Here is a 20,142-nt window from a genome sequence, read left to right on the forward strand (position 1 = left end):
CACTGAACTTCTCATCCTAGAAATTCTTTTCATCCTTTGTGGAATCTTTATCAAGTTCCCTTTATGAATAAATAAATATCTTCTGGGAACTGAATATCAGTGTCTTTCTAAAGTTTCTAACCAACACTTCTCTTCATTACAAGGGAGTATGATTCCAGATATCACTATCTTTAGGCAACTAACTTTTTACATTGATTTGTATGCTTATCCTCTTTAATCAGTCATTTTTAATAATATGTTTGGTTAACCTTACTATAATTATAGTTGCTGAGGGGAACTCTGATGACTCTTCTGACCTTTCAAGGTTTACAAAATTCTATCCTGGCCAATTCCATATCCAAATATCTCATTTTCCAAAACTTACAGAAGAATAAATACAAATAAAACAAACTCATTGTGCTCATGGACACATGGCAGCAAGGTAAGGAATACAATTTTTATCACTCTCCAATCTAGCTGTTCACAGCAATTTTGCCTTACTCACTAACAGGAAAGAAAAGAATAAAAAGGCCAATGATTATTGAAAATGTATCAAAAATACATCTATAATCCAGATCAGATTCTTATCATTCCCAAGAGGGAGGAAGAAAAAAAGGGAAGGAGATAATTTGGATTTTATAATTTCAGAAAACATATTTTGAAAATTATTATATACAGCCAGGGAAAATGAAACATCTTTGAATTTAAAAAACAGAAAAATATATTGACATGAAACCTGGAAAATTTTAAAGTACAAATTTTTTTAATTAATAATAATAAAAAAGAACAAAAGGATAAGTGAATGCTTTCTGTTTGCAAACTAAGTTCTGGTTCAGTAGTTCATCAGATTTTTCAGCTCCTTTGGCAAGAATATTCTTCAATACCACATAATGTTAGCCCCTCAAGTCATGTATGACTGGAAGTAGGCTCACCAAACCTCCATATAAGGTTGAATTGGAAGTAGGCAAAGAATATCTGTGCATGCTTCAAGGACTGAAACAAGAAAGGTAGTATCTGTAATTTCTTTATGGACTGAATAACACTAGCATGTCTCCTGTTAAAAAAGTAAGACTGGTTTTCATGTTGGTGATAAAACTTCCTTTTATTGTTTTGGGGCATTAAAAAAACTGGATTTACACTTTCATTATTCTAGAGAATTCCTAGTGAGAAAACATTCTCTCTCTACTAATGTAGGATGATATCTGTTCTAATCTTAGTAAGTTGCCTGGGATGACTAGTCACATATGCACTATGTGTTAGAGACAGGACTTCAACATAGGTCTTTCTGAAGACCTGTGTTTTCTCTGATCTAAAGGACAGGACAGCTCTTTGCTATCATTTCAATTTGGTCTCCTTAATTATTTACTAGATTTTACTATGCATATGTTTGGTCTCCTACACAGTTTTTTGGGAGCAAGAATGAGCTTTGAATTCCCTCAAAATCCTTTTAATTTAATAGGAACAAAAAAACGTAAATTGGTTTTCTAGTGTTAGTCTTATTTCTAAAATACACCCTATTAACTTTAACAAGTCATTTCACCATTCTTGATTCAGTTTCCTCATCTGCAAATGAAAAAGATGATCCAGTCACCTTTCAGCTCTATGATCTTGTTGCCATTATGAGTTACTCCTGTAGTCTCCATCTAATAATATCATCTCCTCTTTTTTTCCTCATACAACCTTTATATGCTCTTTCTTATGTTCCTATTTAACAATGTTTTAAAAATCATCTGCTTCAATTCCTTTATTCTACATATAAGGAAACTTAGACTCGGAGGAGTTTTTTCTTGCTCAAATCATTTATAGGTAATAGGTAGAAGAATTGGGATTCGAACCCAGGCCTTCTGGCTCCAAAAGTATCTCCTCTACATCAATGCTATCAGAGAAACAAAAAGTTCAGATTCTAAGACTTACTGACTAATGAATAACCATCAAAATGTACAAAAGCTTGACTAATATTCTAACATGAGACAGTGAATAGAGAAGATTTTATTAATAATGTTTTTAAACAATATATTACATAGATGTAGTGTGCTTTTGTTTCATTTTACTTTATTTCCTCTGTAATCTTTACAACTATGTGGCCTTTTTATCTGTCATTTTTATATATACTGATTGTATGCATTTTTCCCCTTTTTTAATTTAGAATATTTTCCATGGTTACATGATTCATGATTCCTCCCACTCTTGTCTCCTCCCTCCCAGAGCTGACAAACAATTCCACTGGGTTATACATGTATCATTGTTCAAAATTTATTTCCATGTTATTCATATTTGAATTAGCGACCCTTTAACATGAAAACCCTAATCAAATCCCTATCAAACCACATGATCAATCATATGTTTTTCTTCTGCATTTCTGTTCCCACAGTTCTTTCTCTGGATGCGGACAGCATTCTTTCTCATAAATTCCTCTGGATTGCTGCTAGTAGAAAAGTCTGTTACATTCTATTGTACTGATTCTATGTATCAGTCTCTGTGTACAATATTCTCCTGGTTCTGCTCCTTTCACTCTGCATCAATTCCTGCAGATCTTTCCAGTTCACATAGACTTCCTCCAGTTCATTATTCCTTTCAGCACAGCAGTTCATTATTCCATCACCATCAGATACCACAATTTGTTCAGCCATTCCCCAATCAATAGAAACCTCCTTATTTTCCAATTTTTTGCCACCACAAAGAGCGTGGCTATAAATATTTTTGTTCAAGTCTTTTTCCCTGTTAGATGCTGATTAGTATGTTGGCAAAATTTCATCTCATTTCAAAAATGCTGAGACTCATTCCTCCAAGACAGATTGAGATACCTGTATTCCTCATCTTGCATGATTTTTGTCCATGTTTTCCAAACATGGTGAAAGTCTTCTTCCAGTTTTGTTTTGTTTTAGTTTTTTGTTTGTTTGTTCATTTATATCTTAAGAGTACTTACTTTTTTTGTCTTTCATATTCTCAATGACATTTTATAAATAAAGGCCTCTTCTTGTATATAAATAATAATTTATAAAATCCTTTAGCCCTCACTGAGCTTTGGCACTTTTTGTAATTTTAATTCAACTAAGGAAGGAATATTCTACTATTTCTGTCAGTCAATCAACAAGTGTATATATGCATATATTTATGGGTATATGCAAGTGTATGTATATGTGTGTACAGAGACAGACATATGTAATATCTACCATGTGCTAGGCACTATGTTAGCTACTTGTAATAAAAATATAATAGATGAAACATTCCCTATTTGCTCAAAACATATTTTAATTTTAAATATAACAACAAAGTAGGTGGTACAATAGATAGAATACTGATCTTCTGAAAACAAATTCTTCATGCTTTCCAATGACCTATATTCTAGTATATAGAATTTTGTAGGTGATACATTATAGGCATTTAATTAATGCTTAATTAATAAATGAATTACATCCCTTTCACTATCATTACTAGAAGATCCAAAAGTAGAATTAAAATCTTCCTTATTCCTTACTCCAAGACTCCTGCAACAACCTCTGTATTTATCAATCCCAGTCTTCCTTTCCCTGAAAGAAAAATATAGCTAAATAATATCGAAACATCCAAGTGAACTGTAAAAAAGTCAATAATTTAGCCAGATGTATTACCTATATATGGCAAATATCTGAGATGATTTGAAGTATATAGATTTTTGTTGTTCTAGTGAAATATCTAAATGTTTGACTGAAATGTCAAATATCTTTTCATTGAAATGCCTTGCAATGATAAAGTAACAACCAATAAATCATCATTGTACAGCCAGAAGTATCATCATCAGCATTCTTTTCATCATTACAAAATAGGCTAAATGCACTAATTTCCATTCCATCACCTGTTTCTTCACAGACCCATTAACTCATATAGTGATTAAAACAATGCTCAGACAAAAATGCCCCATGTTCAAGTGGCAAGAGAACTATATATAAATACATTCATTCACTCACATATTTATTCAGGTCTTTGTTCTAAGGAAACTTGCATTCTCCTTAGGAGACCAGATTAACACACATAGAGAACAATAATGTAAATGTTGTTTGGTAAGAGTATAATCTAAATAGCAAATGAGTGTTACAGATCAGATCATGAATGCCAAAGGAGTTGAGAAGAGGGAAGCATCTTTGAAGACCTCAAACTGAATTAATCTAGCTAATTAAAAATGGATGGAATTTGTGAGAACATTTTATATAAGGGTAATCTGTGCATCCAGAGGCCAGAAATTCATAAAACATATCAAGCAATCAGTAAATATTTATTAAATATCTTCTATGTGTCAGACCCTGTGAAGATTTGGGATAGGTCAACTTGACTGACATTCCTATGCTGGTTCTACTTCTAATTCTCTTGTCTTCACCATTATGTCTAAACTGCCTTAACATCTTCATAGTTCCCTCTTCTCCAGTGGTCTGTCTCTACTTGAATGATCAAATTACCCCTGTAGCCCTCTTTTTCTTATTGATGAGTTCCTCCAAGAATATCTATTTTGAGGAAGGGTTCACACCAACCTTCTTTCATTCCACTCCTAGCTCCACTTCTTACTCTCCAAACTTTACCACTATGTCCCCCTTCTATGTATCTTCTCCCTTCCCTGATTTTCAGCTCCCTATTATTTATTTCCTTTTCCCTTTAGAATATAAGCACCTTGAGGGAAGAAACTATCAATTTTTTGGCTTAAATTTGTTTAAAAAATAAAATGCTTAAATTACCATCTTGGCATAGTGCTTTGAGTATATAAAATACTTTTTAATAAATTAATTTTAAGTTGAAATTCCTGGACTGGACTAGACGAGAGTAGAGGGTTAACCAAGACATATAGTAGGGAATAAATTGGACAGATATGTTGGGTGGAATCTTTAAAACTTCTGAAAAAATAAAAAGCATTTAAATATTGCAAAATAAGATCTCCTAACTGATCTGGCCTTTTCCTTGGTCATGTTTTCAGATCAAATTTGTAATCATAATTTTTATTCATTTAAAAGTGTCTGCTGATTATATTTCTGCTCAACAACTGGCCATACCATCTAAAGACCATCCTCTATTATAAAAATCTCAGGTAAGTGATTTTTTTCAAACTTAAAATTAACCAATAAAACCCTTAATACATAAAAAGTTTATCAGACCATATTTTAATGATTAATATATTTTTATTGTATTATGTTATATAATATTACATTATGTTGCATTGTGTTATATATAATATATATTAGATATTGTATTACATTGTTATATTATATATTATTACATTTCTCATTACATTATATTGTTATTTTCATCAAGTCATTTATATTATAATAATTCATTAGATTAGATTATAATCATCTAAGAATCATAAGATTTAGACCAGAAAGAATCTCAATGATCATAGATTTAGAGTTAGAAGAGATCACAAAGTTCATTTAGTCTTTAGTTAAGATATTTGATGGCCAAGATCATGAAGGATTTAAGTATCAGAATGCTTTTAGTCAAACCTAGGTCTTCCCATGCAAAATACAATATTTTTCCCATGGTGCCATGCTGCCTTTTCTTTTTTTTAGCCTTTAAATTCCATCTTAAAATGAATAATATTTATTGATTCCAAGACAGAAGAGTATTAAGGGCTAGGCAATGGGAGTTAAGTAACTTGCCAAGGGTCAAACAGGGAGGAAGTATCTGAAGCCAGATTTAAACCCAGGATCTCCCATCTCCAGAGCTGACTCTCAATCCACTGAGCCACCTAGCTGCTTCCTATGCTACCTTTTCTTAATCATCTGCTCCAACCACCTCACTCTACAGAAAGGGAAATTCAAATGATGAGAAATGAAATAATTTTCCTAAGGACATACAAGTAGAAAGGGACAGAGTAAAAACAAAAGACCAGCTTCCTCAATGACAAATCCAGTGTTTTCTCCACAATATCATGAATAAGCAGACTTCACTAAATTCTCATTTGAATAGCATGAAATTTTTAGGTGTCATAAAACATTGTTCTTATATTCTGACTAATGGAGGAAGCTTTGTAGCCTATAAGCTTTATTATCTATACCCTTCAATGTGAAATGGTCATTGTGGCATGTCCTCCAAAATGGAAGCCAGAGCAAGACAGCACAGGAATGAGGTCATTTTTATTTGGTCAGGGAAAAGGACTTTTACAGTTATCCATTTTGCTTACTTTGGAATGTCTGATTGCTTTAGTTAAGTGAACATTTCCACTGTGTTCTATTATTTAAAACAATTATAAATTAACCATAATAAAATGGAGCCTTGCCTAGTCCTTATTTATGAAGGCAGAGAGAAAAGGGATTTGATAATCATATATTATAAAACCTTGTTCCTCTCCTGGATCATCTATTTCTGCTCACCCCAGGCTAGACATTAACCAAGGCCTTATTTATTATGTATTACCTCAGCAGACTGTTGCAATCTGGGCTGCACTCCATCACGTCTTAGAGTAACACATTCAGGTCCCCTTCCCCTCACCATTTCTCAGAGCTTCCCAGAGGAGCTGGGCTCTAGCTGTGATGGGTCTTACCATGCACACTCCCCTCCTCTCTCCAACCCAGATATACCTTCAGTCTTATATAGTATTGCTCCAAATTGAATGTCTGCCCGTTTTCTCTACTTTTGTCACCAGAGGACTTGGGAGGAATGATATCAATACCTGTCAGCAGCAGTACATGATTGTTTCAGGAATCAGTGTTCTGTGACTAGACTGTCAGTCATTAAGTCAATCAACAAATATTCACTGAGCTCTGTTCTGAGTCTAGCACTGGGAAAGATGCTGCATATACTATAAGAAGAGAAGGCAAAATCAGAATTTTCATCCCTGAAAGAACATTAAAGATCTTCTAACCTCACTCTGAATTTTATAGGTGAGATGAACTGAGTCATGCAGATTTATAAAATGCCATCAGCAAAGAAAATAATCCAAGGTTTGTGGCTCCCTCTCCAGCACTCTTTTTATCACACCACAATTGCCTATATACACATTGGGTAGTTGGGTTAGCCTTAAAACAGAGAAGCCTACAAATTTTGTCTTTGGTTCCCCCATCCCACTTTAGACTCACTGTTCTTCAGCTTTCATCTACCTTCCTTTTCTGTCCAGGTATTCAGGGGGTTTCATATTATTTTTTCCTTCACTGTCCCCTTTTCCATATTTGCAATTAGGAAAGCACATGGGATTAGCCATTTAAAGCTCAGATATGAATAAGTTAAAAACTAATATGTTGGGGAAATTGAAAGCAAAAACAAGATATTTCAAATAGATTCCTATAGGAATATGAGTTAAAGGGATGTAACTTAAAATAATAGCCTATTATCATTCCACAACAACTTGTAATAGATTCAATGACTTAACAAAAGACTGTTTTCTTTAACTGAAACATCCTGCTTGCATCTCTCCACTAGTTTAAATCCTACCTAACCTCCAAGACCAAGATCAAGACAAAATCTTTAAGCTGAGGATTATTTTCCAACCTTTCCACCTTATATTGAGTCCTCCCTTCTCTTAATTCTAGATGATTTGAGCTATTGGAAAAATAATAACTGGAAAGCAGGAATCTGAAGAGAAGAGCAACATTCTGAGCTTTCCCCTTTCTGTCTGGGTGATCAAAGGCAAGTCATTTGAAATCTGTAAAATGAGAATGGCATGATGACTCCTACTAGAATCAAATGAGATCATGTATGTAAGAGGTCTCTAAACATTTCAAAGAACTATATCTTGGAATACAATTATTGCATGTTTTTTGTAGAGTTCTGTAAATATTTTATGAGTCTCATATTTCCAATGTAATCTCCTTGAGGAAGGGATCTTTATCTCTGTATATGTCATAGCACCTGCCATGGATATGAGCACATAATAAGCAAATGAATAATTCCTAAATAGAAGGCAGGCCGGTGGGCATGAAGAAAGGACGAAAAAGGGGAGGAGAGGAGAGAAGAGAGAGAGAGAGAGAGAGAGAGAGACAGAGACAGAGAGACAGAGACAGAGACAGAGACAGAGACAGAGACAGAGACAGAGACAGAGACAGAGACAGAGAAGGAGGAAAGGAAGGAAAGATCAAATGAATAAATAAGACAGTATGACCAGGCCAGGGATAATCATAGGAACATGCAAGAGAGCCAACATGAATTGAGTGCACCTGTTCATATACTGCATTCATACTGCAAGTCATACATACAAGCATTTCCTGATTTGTTGAATGATAAGTTTTAAAATGGAGATGAGCTATTGAAAAAAATGATATCCCTTTAAAATCCAATTTCCTCAAATAATGCCCATGTAATTGCATCCAAACATAACCAAGAAGTTAGCTCAGTTCTCAGTGGCATCAAAACAGTGACAAGGGACTAGAAAAAAAAATTTGAGCACACTCTGCTCGACAGATATAGATTTCCCTAGACTCATAAAAAGGCCCTTTCAGCTATACACTCATTGCCTGTTTCCCCTGGGAAGTTTAAGACTGACACAGTGACAGGTCGCTGTCTATCACTATTTTTAATCAGAATCATTATTGCCATGGCAACCACAAGTGTGTAATATAGCTGAGGACTAGGGACCCTTTGTAGCATTTGATATTTATGTAATTTTTTGTCTAAACCCAACTAAATTTCACTTGACCAACCTAAAATTCCCTGGAATTGGCCAGAAAAAAGGCAGGTGGTAATTGATGGCCTCTGATTTTGATTCTTTGATACATTTTTCAAAGTATGATATAAATTTTAACTACATAAATATGCCAACAACATGTAGATTTGCCATATTTTTCATAATAGGAAGCTGTGCTGTGTAGGCTAGCAGTGACAGGGATACCTCTGTTGGTGTCCATCCTCTCACTGAACTTTCTGGCCACCATTTTATGTCAGTGGCAGCATGGTGTAGTAGAATTCAGTTCATAGGAAAATCAAAGTTCAAATCATGCCTTTAAAACATAATAGTTTTATGATCTTGGTCAAATAAGGATCTTTCAAAACTTCAATTTCTACATTTGTAAAATGGTGGTAACTCTAGTCCTTACCATAGGGTCCTGATGATCAAATGAAGTAATATATGGAAAATATGCTGCAAAGCATAAATCTTAAAATTCATGTTTATTGTCATCACAAGCACCCATTACCATTATTTCTGGGGAAAATCCAGCACTAGGGAAAGTTTCTGAAATAAATGAAAGGCGTTTCCTAGTTATTACTTCAACTTACTATCATGAAATAATTTATTCCCAAATATGAGCCAAGGTGCATACAGAACCTGTATAAAAGGCACTAGATTGGGAGACAATAGATAAGGGTCTTAGTCCCACTTCTGTGAGGAACTATCTCCATGACCCCAGACAAATAATTTTCCTTCTCCCTATCTTTACTTCATTTTCAGTAAAATGAGGAGATTGGATGAAATTATGTTTAAGAATCCTTATGCTTCTTTCGTAGATGCCATAATCCTAAAGGAAGGTACCAGCACAACTGCAGTTGCATACTTCTCTTACCAGGGTTCTGAAAACATTTGGAATTTCCTTTCTTCCCTAATAGGGGACAATGGCTACTATAGTAGCTCTACTGCTGTAATGCAAAGACGTTTCATAAGTCCTGCTTATGTGGTGAAAATTTATTAGCAGAAACACCAATGAGGGAAACAAGTTCAAAATTAATTACAAACATCAATAAAAGTATCCAAGCTAATAATAAACAGGTTGTTTGAGAAGTGGCCAGTCTCATAATAAAGCCAGACTCTGGTCAAGATCAAGGCCAAAGACCAGAGCCTCAGTAGATAGCCTTTTTTTATACATAGAAAACTGATGACATATTGTCATAAAAGACAGATTAGATACAGAATTTTTGCATATGGACAAATCATGCAAGTACTGAAAAATAGAAAGTGCAAAAAAACTCCTATAGTTGGTAACTTTATACTTATTATTGCTGACCTTTCCAAAACCTTTTTCAGTAAAGGGTTAGGATCTAATGTTTTCTCTGTGGACATCTAGGAGTCAGCAGTTAGATTGATGGCATTTATGGATGATATTTGCACCCATGATAACATTTGCAACCGAGAAGGACCCTCTACTTTCTATCTTATGATTTTGCATCAGGGTTTGGTGGGCTTGGTGGACACTTTTGGGTTACAGGATTAAGGTCAAAATGCTTGTTGGCAAGATTTGATACCACCCTTAAACTGTATTTTTCTTAGCTAATGTTTATAATTCATATAAAGCAAATTATATTATCTGTGCTATAATCATAAAGACTAATACTATTATAATCACAAAACGGTAGTAAGGGATTTCACACTCACATTTATGGCTGGCTTTCAGATCTGATAGGACCTATTTCTTCAAAATCTGAGGTCAGCCACATTGCCTAATCTATTCTAGGAACTCGCCCTATATTATAGAGTCACAAAACTGTGATTTTGAAGAAAACTTAGAGAATATCTAGTACAGTCAACCCATTAAAAAGATAAGAAAACTAAGGCCCACAGGTAAAAAGTGATTTATCAAAGTCATAAAGTTCCTGATAGGCCAAACTGGACAAGAACTCAGGTGTTCTGACTCACAGTCTAGTGTTCTTGATAAAAGAGTTCTAAGCCTAATTCTGAAAGTCTTTGTTTATATTGAAGGCATTGCAGACATTGGCAACTGAAAGAGGTATCTTGGGGCAAGGAGGAACTTTTCTAATGCCCTAAAAATCATGCCAAATAGGTATGAAAATATTTCACTGTCAACTTAAAACCTGTAAGACAGGAAAAAAGAAGGCCCAAACCCACAGAGACAGCTCTATCTTTAAAATAGTCCAGATATGCACTAGCCTGGGACTTCAGTAGTGGGGAGCCAGCAGTTAAGGTATATGAGGGGTGTGGAATACCAGGTCACATGCTAGATGGAGAAGATTGTAAATATGAATTCAAAATGAGGAAGTCAAGAAGGGAAAAAAGAAGAGTACCCTTCTGTGGGTCATCCCATTTTTCTGATTTGAGAAGGACTCTAAGGTTCTCTGGATAGTAAAGACATTTGAGTTGCAAAGATTCAATTTAAACAAGAGGTCATTGCTTGCTACAAAAGTGGATAGTAATTACACTGTTTCTTCTAAACATTCAACTCAGCAGGAAACATGTTCAACTTGGGCTCTGGTAAGGACAGCCAACCACCTCTCTATCCTGGTGTCTCTCTCAGTAGTGGCTATTCTTTGCTTTTACTGTAGAAATAGCTATCATACTATGAAGAGAAGTGATCACATTCTGCATCTGGATGATAGATGACAGGCAGTGCCATGTTAGACATTTTAGTACAGTTCTCTTGTGTGATTTGTGTCAGAGTCATAGCTAGAAATACTTTTTCTAAGGGGATTGTAGCAGCTTCTTCCTCCTGAATGACAATTGTAAAACTTCATAATGGTGCAATAGGAAGAAATGGGGATGGAGCTTTAAAAAGGCTGTGAGCTATGACCTTAACTTCCCTAAAAAGTCCATCCTGCTCCAGATAGTGCCAACAACATAGGCTTAGGTCAATCTCCTTGAAGGCCATAGTAACTATATAACTATGGATAGGGAAGATTCTGTGCTCTTATGAGCTATTCGTAAGTTAAAGGCGATAATGAAATCGATTGAAATAATGTAGACAAAACACTTTGCAGTTTTTTTAAACCCTTACCTTCCATCTTAGAATCAATATTGTGTAATGGTTCTAAGGCAGGAGAGTGGTAAGGGCTAGACAATGGGGGCCAAATGACTTGCCCAGGGTCACATTGCTAGGAAGTGTCTGAATTCAGATTTGAACCCAGGACCTCCTATCTCTAGGCCTGGCTCTTAATCCCCTGAGCCACCCAGCTGCCCCTTTTGCAATTTTTACTGTACTATATAGATGCTAGTTGTGGTCACTGTCATTATTGTTAGGTAGCTCAAATATTTAGATTATAATCAAAATCTAGATTTGGAAAAATAGCCAATTCATCAAATAAATATTTCTTCAATGCCTGCTTGGGGAATCATATTCTTCTTGCACCTCAAAGGTTCATATTCTCTTGGGATGTATTCAGCATGAATTCCAGACAAGGGCATGGAAGCTTGAAGTGAACTTGTTTCTAAATATATTCTTCAGAGTACATGTGGTATTCTCTGCCTCATTTCATTCTAACAGTGGAGGCTTTGTTAGCCTTCTTCTAGTCATGAGTGACTAAGGAGCTTGTTGCAATGTAGGGTAGCAGAGTCTTCTAGTAGGCTAATGAAAAAAAAAAGGTCTGATGACACAGAAGAGAGAATGAACTGGCACTAAGTATCCATCCAAAATGTTCAGGTTGGAATGCACTTCCATGGTAATTTTTAAGTTATGAAAATTTCTAGGAGATCATGACTGGAAGAAACGTAGTCTGCTCTATCTGCCACTCAATTGCCAATTGTTAGAGTGTCTCTATTTCTCTTGTGTTTCTTCTTTTCTAAACTTAGGTGAATTGGTATCTGTAGATGGAGAGGACATGGCTACAACTCATAAATTCTGAAAGATTGAAAGAGCCATTGGAGATCCCTTCAGCAACTGAAGACATCTGGAGCTAGTATAGCACCCAAAAAGTCCAGGAAAGACCAACACAGCAGTTTCACAGTTTCATCAACCCAGTTCAGTAAATAATTGACCCATCACTGAGAAACTACATCCTGAAAGGAATCGCTGCAGTTGAGTAAAGGAGAAGCTCATCTGTTGTGGTGTCATGCCTTAAAGCTAACTGGGAAAGGATTTATCCAAGGCATAAAAGTACTCCCACAGTGAGAAGTCCCAAGGCATCCCTTGGCCACACATACCTTTTTTATTTTGAGGTTGCTACCCCAAGACCAAGTATGTGCATAGGGAGAAATGCACAGGTTGGGCTGGGGGAATTCTTGCAGCTTTTATCCTTGCTATACTTCCTTCCCAGTATATAACACTGTAAAAGCTTATTGCTTTTCAGTTATATCTGACTCTTCCTGCCTCCTATTTGAAGCTTTCTTGGCAATAATAATGCAGTGGTTTGCCATTTCCTTCTACAGATGAGGAAACTAAGGCAGATAAAGTTATGTGACTTGCCCAAGGTCACACAGCTAGTAAGCTTTTGTGATTTGTTTTCTGAAGAGTCAGACAAGACTGAAATGAGTGAGCAACAACATAAACCAATTGAGGTCTCATCATCAGTAGACTGAGAAAACAGGACCCTTCAGTGTTACCAATATAATACTGAGGGGAGGAGTAGTCAACCTCCTTCTGCAAATCAAACCTGTAAGTGCAAGAAGTAATTGGGTAATTTAGAAACTTACTCTACTAGAACCTCTCTCATTTAACTTTACAGGTGAGAAGATAAAACTTGGATTAGAAGTTACTCTTTCTCATTTTACTCCATAATATTCCCTATATTCAAGATACTGATAGTTTTATTTTCCCAATATTCCTTGAGTGTTGATTATCTTTAGTTGACTAATTCTTATTTTCATTTGTATCTTGTGTGCTTCTGCATTTTTTGTTTTGTTTTTCATTGTTTTTTTCTTTTTACTATGGTCTATAACTATATGATCAGTGTATAGAACTCTCCAGGAGAAAACTTACTCTATATATGCAGATCAGCAACTGTTAAACATCTTATAGTCTTAGAGATTTTTCTGGGTCACTGAATTTAAGTAATTTGCCAGGGGCTTCACAGTCAATATTGTTAGAGGCAGAACTTAAACCTAGATTGTCTTCACTCCAAGACTAGCCCAAAATGTATGTCAAAGGAGTGTATAATTATTATAAATCATATAATTAGTTATTCAAAAGCATAATCTATTTTGTACTCTAAATTAATACCCTTCTCAGTCTCAAAGAGAAAATTAAAGAGTAGAGTATCCTTTCATGGAATAATAGAATATCAGAATTGGAAGGTATCTCAGAGGCAATCTGCCTCAATCCATATCTGATTTTAGTCTATAATATACCTGACTAGGGAGTCATATAATTTGCACCTAAAGCCTTCTAGTAACTGAGAAATAACTAAATCCTAAAGCCCATTCTACTTTTTGCCTTGACTTCTCTATAATTAATAACCATGATAACTATATTTCTATGAACAGGGAAAATTCTATGAGTTATTCAGAAGTTAAATATGATAATAATCCTAAAGTAACCATTCCACTTATGGCCAGCTCTAAGTGTTAGAAAATTGTATTATCTCTGTGTAACTTCTATCCACTCTTCATGGTTCTTCTTCCTCAGGCCAAGCTAGGCAAGCCTAATTCCTATCCCGAAAATAATCCTTCCCTGCAACTAGTACTGTTCCCTGCAAACTTCTCTAACTCCTGGTCAACAGCTTGCTTATCACAGAGATGCCACTACCCTGTAGGTCTCTTTGCTAATTGGTGAATCCTTGGACTGAACCTGAACCCAAACTATGCTCACTTAACTCCTGCCTCTACTTCTCAATCTCTGGACTTCTTTACCTATTTGCCTAACAGCCTCTCTCTGGCACAGGTTTCTGCCCCCACACACACACACACCATGTCAACCCCATCTCTTTTATATTGTATTGTGATGATTAGATTAAGTCTACACTGCCCATGTTTAGATTTAATCACCAAAGGTGAGAACACCTCCAATTCTGGGAGGTCCATAACCCATGTGTGCTACAGTAGATGATGAATTGGAATCAACTGACTGCCCCCTAGGCAGTACTACAAGAAGCATCTATTGTGATTGAACATGCAAAGTAGGCGGGAGGCACAGGAAGTGATGCATAAGTGACCCTTTAAAAGGAGAAGGTCTTCCACTGGAGGGGGTTTCCAGTGAAGAGGGCAGCTGGTGAAGGAGGTCTTTTAGTTATTCTGGTCCTTTGAGGTGGTGAGTGTAAAGACGGACTGAATCTTCCTGAACTTCTCTTAAGGAACTTCCTTAATATACTCTGTGAATGAATCTTTGCTTCATTCACCTCCAGACCTCTGGCCCTCTGACTCTCAGCTGAGGGTTAATTAGAACTACCTGGATTAATTAGAGGATCTTAGTAATTTACCTACTGTGTTAGATTCTTATTTCCTTATTTCCTCTCTCTCTTCTCAATTGTAAATAAACTTCCATAAATCTCAATTTTGACTTGAGATTATTCTTAATTGAGGACTGATAATTGTTCAATCCTCTGGTGACCATCTTTTAATATATTGAACCCCCCCAAAAACCCTTTTTACCCCTTACAGTATCTTCTCCTATTAAAATATAAAGCCCCAGGGAGTTAGATTTGCCTTTTTTGTTCATGTTTGTAGCCCCAGTATTTAATACTTAGCAGAGTACCTTAGTAAGTACTCAATATGGTATTTAATCTATCTATCTCCTCACTGAGTCCTCTCTTTTCCAGGCTAAATATTTCCATTTGCCTTACAGAATTCTGGCATCTCCAATGCAAGGAGTCTCCAATCCTCTCAATGTCCTTTTTACCCTCCCCTGGACATGCCCTTGTGTGTCAATGTCCTAATTAACATGTGATACCCAGAATTCATCACAAATGTCCATGTGTTGCTTGGTGAAAGCATATTGACAGAGAGAATTCATTCCTTTCATAATGTATTCCCTTGTTCTGAATATGATGGATCTCTTAATTCAGCACAAAATTGTGATTATTTTGCTAGTCATTATGTCATAGTGTTAATGCATTTAAAGATTATATTCTACAAAAACCTCCAGAATTTTTTCATATAAATTGTTTTTAAACCATACCTTCCCCATCCTGGATTTGAATAGCTGATTTTTTTCTGAACAGCAATGTTTTACAGTTCCCAAGTGCTTTATATTCAGTCTTATTAAATTTCATTGTATTAGAGTAGTCTCATTACTTTTTGATAGGCCCGAGTTTGGATTTGGATTTTTTAATATGTTTTAGATTTTTGATATAATTTGGATGTTAAATCTGTTATCCAATATATTACTTATACCTCCCACTTTCTGTCTACTAATTTGATAAAACATGTCTCTACCACATTAGATGGGATTGATGATATTCACCTTGAAATGTTTTTATTTCCTTTTTTCTTCAGTGATATTTATTGTAACTTTAAAATGTTGAAGAGAATAGCCAAGAACAGATCCATGTGACCAAGTAAAGTGGGAATGAATCTTCAGGTTTAAAAAACACCCCTGTAGTTTCTTGCATGAGTCATAAGTTTATAGGAAGCAAATAGGCCAGTATAAGACTTGGAGTTAAGAAGAACTGAATTCAAATCATACTTATTCTGTGACAATAAGCCAGTAACAACCCCTCTGAGTCTATTTCTGTACCTATAAAATGGGAAAATAATAACTATATTACTTCAGTGGTTTTTTGAGTGGTTCAAATGAGATAATGTAAAACTTAAAAGCACTATATGAATGTCAATTATTATAAGCATGAGGGCCCCTGCCAGCCCTGTTTCTGGACCTTAGAATTCCAAACCATGCTGATTTATCCTTAAATTTCCCTTTTGACCTCAGTTCCTCTTACCTTGTGACTCCTAATCATTCCAGTATCCTCCTTAATCTGGAGCATTCTTTTGTAAGAGCCATCCCTTTTCCCATTAGTGAATTACTCCTGGAGTCTATTTTGTGAAAAGCAAAAGCCAGTCTTCATTCCCTTGCTGGCCCTATTCTAGCCTCAGACTTCAAAACTACACAAGGCAAAGACTTTTCTCCTTTCTTTCCCCACTCCACAGCACCTCTATATATGTGTGTGTGTGATGTTTCTCCCATTAGCTTCTTAAGTCTGTCTTTATTTTTGTATTTGTGTTCCCTGTACTTAGCACAGTGAAGGTCTCAACCCTAATTGCCTATCCCTTTCTGTTCTGGTCTTTCTTAACTTACTGCTGATGGAGGACATAACACCTGATCACTAGGTCCTTTTCCTGTGGTTTAATTAAACATACCATCCTTTTTATGTTTTCTAAGTATTTTTACTAGACAAAGAAACAGGGGAGCTGACAGAAGGTGGAATAAATTGGGAAATGGTAAAGTACAAAGTCACAAAATGGACATTCAACAGAAGCAAAACAGATGATATCCCTGACTTTTGAGTGGATTGAAGAATTCTAATCCCTGTTTTATTCTTTTTGTCAATGTCTTTGCTCTCCCTCAGTACCCAAGAGGAATTGTCATCTGTCCCAGCTCTACCTGCTCCCCATAAAACCCTCTTCCACAGATAATGTTTTTCTCTTACTCTCTTTTCATGTACTATTTTTCTCTAATATATATTCTTCCCTCATTACATCAAAAGATTTTAGTGTAGACCCTATCTGGAAAGACAAGTCAGTAGGATAAAAACCTAGGAAGATGTACACCCAGAATAAAAACCAAAAACTATCTATTAGGCGAGTGTTATTATGACAGAATCTTTCATTTGGGGAGAAGGCCTTGAATGCCACTTGCTGGCATCAAAAAAGATCTTGGGAAATCAGGACGAATCTATTGTCGGGAAGGAAATTAGGAAAGGCCATCCTTTCCTATCAATGCCTACATTATATTTATAAGAAAGATGAAATGATAGTTTAAACAGGTCAGCTCTTGTGGAATGGCTCCCCTCTTTGACTGAGGTTTTCTTCTAAAAGGAAAAGAGACAGTCTGTTGCTTTAATTTTTGGTACCTCTAGAAGAGGATATCAGCCACAATAACAAGAGTGTCTTCTACCTATTTTTTTTGTCTAATTCTTACAGCATCCCTGTCTACCTTAGAAGTTTGTAAATCGATATTTTATGACACTCAAATAGCCCAGGGAAAAGAGTAAAACACTGGTTCCACAAATAGTGTCATGATTTATCAAATGTCCCAGAAATAGCAAGGCATTCCTTTTGTTTTTTGATACTATATTTCTTTCTCTGAGTACCAGTTTTCTGAAGAATGACTGAAGTGTGTCTTTTTCCTTTGCCTTGTACACCAAGGCTATATCTAGGCTAATTTAGTTTGAGGCATCTATTGCAACAAAGATTCTTTGAGCAACCTGAAACAATTAGGATTGTATTTCCTAACAAGAGAGGTTTTAAAGAATCAAATTTTTCCTGACACTTAGGGATCCAAGTTCAACTTAACTGGATTGTTCTTAGATCAAAGGTAATAGAGGAAGAAGTCAATCTGCCAAGAGTATAAATCAGTGGTGGTAATCATCTAAATCTTAATAATCTATGTCCTTGAAATTCATTCTTATTCATTAGGATCCTCCACTTGTGAATTGCTTCAGTTTTAAACAAAATTGACTGTTTTTGAGTCACAGAATCTCAGAATTTAGAAGAAACCTGAGAGTTCAACTAGTCCATCTCCTAAGAGTGTCATTTAATCTTTCTACACCCCCAACACAGTCACCATCAGCTAATCACAGTGTTCCTTTCAGAAAGTCTATACTATTTGCAGTGAGGGGAGTGCTGGGAGGGGCATTCTTGAAAACTTTAATGTAATAATTAATTAATTTCTTTAAAAAAATTCCACGCTATAAAATATCCATACATTTCTTGTGACATTTAATAGAACATGCATGCCTAGAATAGATGTGAACTGACAGTGTACGAAAAGGGCACTATTTAGAGAATGGAGAAAGGGTTTTGATTGTAGAATTTAAGAATACTTGCAAAAGGCAAACTCCTGTGTTGGGGGACAGGAAGTACACATTGTTTATCATAGCTGCTGATTATATAGTGGGCTATTTAGGAAGCATGAGCTCCTATTAGAGACTGAGTTGTAAAGAAAAGACCCTGGGTATGTAAAGCATTTCATTGGTGGGTTTGGATTCAAGATGATGGAGAGTACCCAGAAGAGAAAATCAAGAGTGGTGTGGGGAGGAGTAGTGAGTCTTCATAGGGGAAATGAGGCTGATTTAAAGGATGACAGTCTGCAGGTCAAATTTGGAGGCTGCCTTCTTTCCATCCTTGTCTGGGGATCTATGGTCAGGATTCTAGGTCCTAAATCCTAGATCTCATACAGATGCCATAATAAAGGACCATTGATGAGTATACATAAATCAAGTTCAATCTATTCATTTATATGCACTAAAATGTCCTCTGTCTCTGGTAGCTCTGTGTGAAAAAGAGAAGAGAAGAGGGGATTGACCCAGTGTGAACACAGACATGGAGCTATTGACAGGAGTGAGAATAAGGGTTAATTAAAAGAACTGGTTTTGGGGATTGACTTTCTTAAGAATTTTTTTTCCTTCTGTACCTCATCTAAGAAGCACAATCAGTCAAATTTATAGGTGCTTGGGGTTAATTCTCCCAACAGTAATAAAAAAATAAGTAGTTTGGTCCATAATAGTCTAAAACTAGAGCTTGGAAATCCTTTTTAAAAAAATCAGTCAATGTAACATGTTCTTCTATTGAAGGCCAAAAGAAGTGACTAATTTTCCCATGCAATTATGTTGGTTTTCACTGGATTGACAAGATGTTTTGGCACTGTATAGATATAGCTAACACTGTTAACAGCTGTGTGCAATCAGAGGGCACTAAAGTAGATGAAAAAATGTTTTCCACTATGAACATTCCAGTCAAGCCCTTGAGAACTGAGGACTTAACTAGCCTTGACTGGAAATTTTAATGAGTGAGAGGGTATTGCAGGTAAATAACTGGATATTAAAGAAACAAGCTACATTCACCCCCCCCCCCATGAGACTTTGTAAGAAAGAAACAAATATAGACTGCAGGAAAAAAGTGGAAACTAAACCGGATTTAACATCCAATGATCTAGATTTGCATCAAAAAATCTCCTTCTTGTTCCTTGTTTGATCTTGGAAAAAAACTCTCTAGGCTTCAGATTCGTCACCCATAAAATGAGAGAACTGAATTGGATGATCTCTAAAGAATTTTCCAACTCTATCCTATACTCCTCGGATTCTCATCCCAGGACTATTATATAAAGGAAAAAAGTATCTGGAAAACTTGTCTTTCAGCTACTTCATTTAAAACCTCAATTCCAAACTCCCAAGAGGTCACTTCTCTCTCTTCTCCTCTCCCTTGCCTAAATTATTTTCCTTTGTTTGAAATTTGAAATTAAATTTTCTTGGTGTCTTCCAATTTTATTCCATTCTTATAAAGAGGTTTTTGGCAAGTTTCAAAGAGGGGAGTGTAAGATGGATAATTTGGAAAAAACTTATAACCACCACTGGGCAGAAGCCTTTCCAAAACCAAGACCAAATTAGTCATATTCTTTCTGACAGTACTTTTTTCTTCATCTTTTCCTTGGATTGAAGTCCTTATCAGCTGACACC

Source organism: Gracilinanus agilis, chromosome 3 (assembly GCF_016433145.1).
Source record: "Gracilinanus agilis isolate LMUSP501 chromosome 3, AgileGrace, whole genome shotgun sequence".
Classification (NCBI taxonomy): domain Eukaryota; kingdom Metazoa; phylum Chordata; class Mammalia; order Didelphimorphia; family Didelphidae; genus Gracilinanus; species Gracilinanus agilis.